At 45.6% G+C, this 7,586-nt stretch overlaps 1 long non-coding RNA gene across 1 annotated transcript in view; it reads right to left on the bottom strand.

Annotated features, from left to right (window-relative positions):
• Positions 1-1,420: 1,420 nt before the first annotated feature.
• Positions 1,421-7,586, bottom strand: part of LOC110297304 — a 15,114-nt gene continuing 8,948 nt past the window's right edge. The window contains exon 3 of the long non-coding RNA XR_002378269.1: positions 1,421-2,130. This is a non-coding gene — a long non-coding RNA (uncharacterized LOC110297304). The remainder of the gene's footprint in view (positions 2,131-7,586) is intronic.

Raw genomic sequence — 7,586 nt, 5'->3', positions numbered from 1 at the left:
AGCTGAGAGTTTAACATCATCAGAAGACTGCTAGGAGAATACTGGCTTCCAGGCAGCTAGAATGAGAGTCTTAAAGCCTATATCCACAATGACACACCTACTCCAACAAGGCCACACCTCCAAATAGTGCCATTTCCTGGGCCAAGCATATACAAACCATCAAAGGGGGCAAGTGCCTTTATCTTCTGAGCCACCTCAGAGATCCCCAAGATTCTTGGAACTTGCTCTGTAGACTATGTTGGCCTTGAACCCACAGAGATCTGACTGTCTCTACCTCCCAAGTGCTGAGATTAAAGATGTGTGCCACCAGCCGGATGTTGTAGGGCATGCCTTTAATCCCAGCACTTGGGAGGCAGAGGCAGATGAATTTCTGAGTTCGAAGCCAGCCTGGTCTACAGAGTGAGTTCCAGGACAGCCAGGGCTACACCGAGAAACCCTGTCTCGAAAGAAAGAAAGAAAGAAAGAAAGAAAGAAAGAAAGAAAGAAAGAAAGAAAGAAAGAAAGATGCCACCACTACTAGACTGCCAAAATTCGTAAGACCAAGCAATCCCTTGGTATTTGGCATTGATTGGCTGGAGAAGGAGCCACCTACAAATCTGTTGTTATCAGCCAACCTATTGCGTATGTAGTTCATCCAAATTTATTATGAAAAAGCACATAAACATATGGAAATCCACACAAAATATAGACAGATCATGAGTGAGGAAATTGGGTGTCATAAAGGACCATAATACAATATAAAGACAAATCCCAAACGAAATGCTCTGAAGAAGAAATCCTGCCACAAGGTAGTATGGCAGCCTGGGGCCCAAGGATGACACGATAAGAAGTCCCAGGACTCCAGAAAGACCTGCAGGTAGTGTCAAAAAACTTGCCTGAAAGAAATGGAATTTAGGCTCATGCTACCAAAGGGATGAAAACAAGTCAAGTAAAGGAAGCCAAAAGGCCAATTGTTCTGTTTTCAGCCATCCAAAAAGGTCCAGGAAAAGGCCGAGTGGATGCTGGAAGCTAGGGGAGAGGGAGGCCAGAGACTACTGACAAGTTCCGGGTTTCTTCGAGGGTGACACCAATATGCTGGAATTGGGACTGAGAGAGGACTTGGTGGTTTAAAACCCTTGCTGCTCTTGCAGAGGACCTATGCTCAGCTCCCTGCTCCCACGTAGCAGCTGGTAACCATCTATAACTCCAATTCCGGGAGTCTGACATCCTCTTCTGACATTTAAGGGCACTGCACACCTATGGCACATATACATCCATGCAGACAAAACCCATACACATGAAATAAAAATATAAATCTGTTTTAAACATTCTGGTGTTAGATATTTGCCTGAGGTGGAGAGGCGGAGGTCATCACTGAACAAGCTTATAAAATACGTTATAAACCATTGAAATAGAGAACACTTTAACAAGGAGACGTTGCCGGGTGTGTTGACAACATGCCTTTATTCTCAGCACACTGGAGGCAGAGGAGGATGAATCTCTGACTTCAAAGCAGCCTGATCTACACAGAGAGCTCCAGGACAGTCAGAGCTAGAGAGAGAGACCCTGTCTCAACAGAGCAAAAGAATGGAGACACTTACATAAACGAGGTAGATCTAGTACTTAATTGGTGGGGAGTATAATCTTTGGTGGAAAAGTACAACCAGCCTGAGGCAGCCTGATAGAGCAGGAGAGAAAGGATCAGAGGAGATTAGAAAAACAGATATGCAGAGCTCCCTGCCCCTCCTCAGGGTAATTGCTTCCCATCGGCCAGTAGGCAGCCAGCTTGGAAAGACAACAGTGTACGGAACAGCTATGGAGTAGATCTTGGATGGAACCAGGGCTACAGGGAAGGTACAAATGGGTAGGAGTGGGCTTTCTAGCAACGAGCACAGAGAGAAATCTGCCAGGTCCTGGAATGCTCCTGGTGGGTTTCAGGAATGCTAAGGAAGAGGGGTGGACACGGTATCACGCTCTGGCTGGAGCCATGAGGAAGATGGAGCTCTTCCCTGCAGCCCACCACTTCCTACTCTCACCACATGGGCCAGGGTCCCTTCACAAGTGGGGTCAGTACCACACAATCATGGAACATGAAAGAAGGCAGTGGCCTTGTTAAATGACTGCCACCGTCAGGAGTTCAGCTGTGTCCACCTGCAGAAGAAAATGCACATGCCTGTGAGCAGTGGTACATACCTTTAATCCCAGCCCTTGGGAGACAGGCATTCGGATATCTGAGTTCAAAGCCACCCTGACTCACATAGTAAGCTCTAGAAGTATATAATAAGTTCTAGAGCTATATAATGGGACCCAATCTTAAAAACAAACAGATAAAACAAAAACAAAAAAAGAAAGAAGAAAGGAAAATTTTCTTTTTGAGGTGGGGTTATCTTATGCTGCCAAAGCTGACCTCTAACAACAGATCACCCTGCCTTGGCCACCTGGAGAAGATGCGCAATAGAACTCACTAAAATGGGAATAATGTCAAATCTAGATTTCATAGGATAATTGTAAGGGTGGGGCAGTGATGGCACAGGCCTTTAATCCCAGCACTTGGGAGGCAGAGGCAGGTGAATTTCTGAGTTCCAGGCCAGCCTGGTCTACAGAGTGAGTTCCAGGACAGCCAGGGCTACACAGAGAAACCCTGTCTCAAAAAACAAACAAACAAAACAAAGAAACAAAAGGAATATTGTAAGGATTAAATGCAATAATGTTTGGCAAGGGCACCATGCTGTTATTAGCTGCAGTATACTATGATAATGCTGAAAGGTTTAAATCTCTCCTTTTTAATATTTTTATTTATGTTTCATTACATGCATGTGCATGCATGCACACCATGTGTGTAACAGTACCCACAGATGCCAAAAGAGAGTATCAGGTTTCCCAGACGAAGAGTTAAAGGGAATTCTGAGTTGCCTAATCTGAGTGCTAGGATCTAAAGCTGAGTCCTCTGCAAGAGTAGAAAGCAGTCTTCACTGCTGAGCCATTCCTCCAGCCTCTCCTTCCTTTCTGTTTTGAGACAGGATCTTGCGTGCATCCAGGTTGGCCTCAAACTCACTACACAGCCAATCATCCTGTCTCCACCTCACAAGTGCTTGGATTACAGGTGTGCACCATCATATCCAGTTCACGTGGCACTGGCTGTTGAACCCCAGGCTCTATGCTTTCTAAGCAAACCCCTTCCTACTGAACTACATCACCAGTCCCTCCCATGCTCTCATTTATTTGCTCAGTTTTTGATTTGTTTGTTTAGTTATTTATTATTGTATCTATATACTATGCTGTGGGGGGCAGCATATGCAAAGGCTCACACAGGACGGCAGCGCAGGCAAGGGCACACATGCGGAAGTCAGAGGTAACTCTGGAGTCAGTTCTTTCCTTCCACATTCACGTGGGTGCTGGGGATTGAACTTAGGTCACTAGGCTTGGGCAGCACATGTTTTCATACGCCGAGTCTCGTCTCATGGTTACCTTATCTTTACAGAGAAACAGAGGGAGACTCAGGGAAGGGCACAAAGCTCGTGGTTAGAAACAAAGGGTGAGTCAGGAGAAGATCCCCTAGTTTGCAGTCTGAGTGCCCCAGGAAAATCCTCTGCAGTGGCTCCAGTATTTATAAATTTTGCCTTGGACAGTCCGCTCTTGTTACGGATGGGATGAGAAAAAAGAGCTCAAAGCTGAGTTCTGCTATGCATACAGCAGGTGTTAATAAGTGCCCCAGTATGCACTTGTGAGTTATTATTGCCTAATAGACCAGGAGCTCTTCAAGGGCTAAGTCTGATCCCCATTTCTCTTTGTCTTGCCAGTGTCTGGCACAGTAGCCTGGTATAAATAAAGCGTTTAATAAATATTTTATATGTATTAATAATTAACACCTGTGGCTATTTATAAATATCTCTGTGGGAAAAGCCCAGTTGGGATTGTAGCCTGTATCAAAAGTTAAATTCTCAGCTCATTTACCAAAGGCTGTGTCAACACAGGGTTACAATCTGCCCAAGAAGCTTAGAATGATACAATAGTGTCAATATTGTCCATTTAAGGTAAGCATTTTAAACAAGTCCTGTTTTCATCTCAGGTGGGTACAGCATGATGAGAGTCAAGTTCTAACACATGGTGCCTGTGCGTAAGACCATATTTGGAAAGAGGGTCCTTACAGCAGTGATCAATTTTAGGTGAGGTAATTTTGGATTAGGAGGGATCCACAAATTAGAAATTGTGTCCATCTAAGGGGAGAAAAACACAGAAACCCAGCTAGTCACGTGATGACTCAGGCAGCTACAGGAACATGTGTCGAATACCAAGGAGCAGGAAGAGCCTCCCCTCTACCTTCAGAAGGAGAGACAGAGAGACAGAGACCTCTAACAGTGTTTCTTGTTTCTGGAATTGGGGGATAATGGCGCACGCCTTTAATCCCAGCACTCGAGAGGCAGAGGCAGGCGGATTTCTGAGTTCGAGGCCAGCCTGGTCTACAAAGTGAGTTCCAGGACAGCCAAGGCTACACAGAGAAACCCTGTCTCGAAAAACCAAAAAAAAAAATAAAATAAATAATAATAATAATAAAATAAATAATTGGGGGATAATACAAATCTGTCATTTTAAGTCCCTGGATAACTCGTTACCCAGGAATATATGGAAGGGAATGTACACATGGGCCCTACTGCTGGACCATACTGGGAGTTCTGAAGAAAGTCCACAGAACACATTCCAGGACGTAAAAGACAAGAGCCCAGCATCTTTGCTCCTGCTCCTCAGTGGCGCGTGCCTGTGGGTTTCCCTCTCTATTGTCTCCCTGAGCTTCAAGGCAGTTTGAGGGATGAGTGGGTGGTGGCAGAGGTGGTCAAACCAAATGCAGGATGTAGGGCTGGCTCCCTGGGCTACAGGTATCTGCTGAGGTGTGAAGGGAGTGAGCTTTTACCCTACTGCCCACTGCACCTGCTGCTGAAATCAGAGTGGGGAGCAGCAGCCACAGAGCTACAGGGTCTAGACCAAAAGAAAATTCTTGTTAGTAACAATTAACAATCTTTGTTGGAGAGAGGTATACTGAGACAATGTCTTCCTAAGTAGCCATGGCTGTCCCACTGCTACTGTGTAGTCCAGGTCAAATTTGTGGGCCTGCTTCTGCCTCCCATGCTGGGGTTACTGCCACAAAACTAAGATATTCAAGATAGAGAGGGTGGGGCTGGAGAGATGGCTCAGCGGTTAAGAGCACCAACTGCTCTTCCGAAAGGTCGTGAGTTCAAATCCCAAGAACCACATGATGGCTCACAACCATCTGTAATGAGATCCGACTCCCTCTTCTGGGGTGTCTGAAGTTAGCTACAGTGTACTTACATATAATAAATACATAACCAGGCGGTGATGGTGCACGCCTTTAATCCCAGCCCTCGGGAGGCAGAGGCAGGCAGATTTCTGGGTTTGAGGCCAGCCTGGTCTACAAAATGAGTTCCAGGACAGCCAGGGCTATACAGAGAAACCCTGTCTTGAAAAACCAAATAAATAAATAAATCTTAAAAAAAATAGAGAGGGTGGTTGCAGAGAATTAAATAAACATGGGATATTTCTAAGCATAGGACTCCATGCACCTACATAGACTATAGGCAGCGCCCAGGGTACTTGCTGTAAGTACCACTACTGCACATCGCGCTGGTGCTTTAGACATGCAATGAATGATGGTGCTATTACCATACGGAGGAGTCTATGTCCTGAATCTTTCCTCTGTAGTAGGAACGGATCTAGAGAGATGGATATTGCTTCTCAGCTGAGGAGTCACTGGCTCAACACTGGGACTTGTACTCAGTAAGTGAGAAACACCTGGAACTAGAATTGCACAGCATTCAAGTTCATTTGTTTGGCTTTTTGAAACAGGGTCTCTCTAACTAGCCCTGGCTGTCTTGGAACTCAGTATGTAGACCAGGCTGACTTCAAGTCTACAGAGATCCACTTGCCTCTGCCTCTCGAGTGCTGGGATTAAAGGTATGGACCACCACTCCCAGCTCACAACATTTGATCATTCTGTAAACGTTTTCCCAGCCCTCAGTTCTGTGTGAGCACAGAGCTCGAGCTTTCCTGCCCCAACCTCTCTGATGTCTCTGCTCACAGACCTGATACTGATATTTAGCACGAGCTCAGTTTCTGCGGCCTCATTCAATATCCTTCTGCCCAAATGCTACGTTTAGTTTATGATGTCTCTCCTCCCATCAACAAGTCATTCATATGAAATTTGAAATGAATTGTCAGAGGCTGGGAATGTACTCAGTGGACAGAGTCCGTGGCTTTCAATCCCCTGCACATATAAATCAGACATAGTAGCATACACATTGTAATCCCTGCACTTGAGAGGTGGAGGCAGAAGGATCAAAAGTTCAAGTTCGGGTCTGCCTATTAAAAAAATGTTTAAAAGAAAATGACGAGAGCCAGGCAGTGGTCATTTAATGATATACCTCACCAAAGGCCTCAACTGACCATGGGACTCACACCTCTAAAACTGGCCATAATGAACCTTTCTTCTTTATAAGTAAGTTGTCTCAAGGTGTTTTCTACAGTAGCAGAAAACTAAATGATGGCTGGGTGTAGTGACACATCTTTAATCCCAGCACTTGGGAGGCAGAGACAGAGGCAGGCAGATTTCTGAGTTCAAGTCCAGCTTGGTCTACAGAGTGAGTTCCAGGACAGCCAGGGCTATACAGAGAAACCCTGTCTCGAAAAACAAAAACAAACAAACAAACAAAAAATGTTGACGAGGCTAGAGAAGACTAGGAGCACTTGTTGCTTTACAGAAGATTAGAGTTCCAATCCCAGCACCCATGTGGCCATGTGGTAGTCTGTAACCACCTATAAACTCCAGCTCTAGGGACCTGACATCCCCTTTTGACCCCCACAGACACTAGGCATGCATGTGGTGCACACACATACATGCAAACAAGACACGGACATACATAAAATAAATGAACTTTCAGATTGCTGGCCTTGCATTTTTACAACTTTATGGCCTGTAATTTCTTTCTTTCTTTTTTTTTAAAGAGTTATTTATTTATGTATATGAGCACACTGTCACTAACACACCAGAAGAGGGCATTGGACCTAATTACAGATGGTTGTGAGCCACCATGTGGAATTGAACTCACGACCTCTAGAAGAGCAGCACTGCTCTTAACTCTTGAGCCATCTCTCCAGCCCCATGGCCAGTAATTTCTATGGGGCCCCAAGGAGAAGTGACACCCCACCCTTGACCCAAGTCTCCTAATAGTGAAATTCCTGGCTCAGAACTGGAGCTACCTACACACTGCAAAGAAAAGTGAGGAAGGAAGCCCAATACCTGCTGGGAAAGGCCCCCAGGTCCCCACGACCACTCAGTGTGGTTTGTGACTTCGGAGCAATCCGGATCCAAAACAATGTTCTGCAGTTGACATTTGGAACATTCAAGAAACTGTGAGACCAGCACATCTCAAGGCATCTGTGGTGAAGAGACAGCTTGTGGTTTCCAGAATGTCTGACTGATGATTTTTTTTAAAAGACAGTAGAAGCCGGGCGTGGTGGCGCACGCCTTTAATCCCAGCACTCGGGAGGCAGAGGCAGGCGGATTTCTGAGTTCGAGGCCAGCCTGGGCTACAGAG

Source organism: Mus caroli, chromosome 7, assembly GCF_900094665.2.
Source record: "Mus caroli chromosome 7, CAROLI_EIJ_v1.1, whole genome shotgun sequence".
NCBI classification, from domain to species: Eukaryota; Metazoa; Chordata; class Mammalia; order Rodentia; family Muridae; genus Mus; species Mus caroli.
Note: the sequence above shows the minus strand (reverse complement) of the source record. Positions and strands in the feature narration are given on the sequence as shown.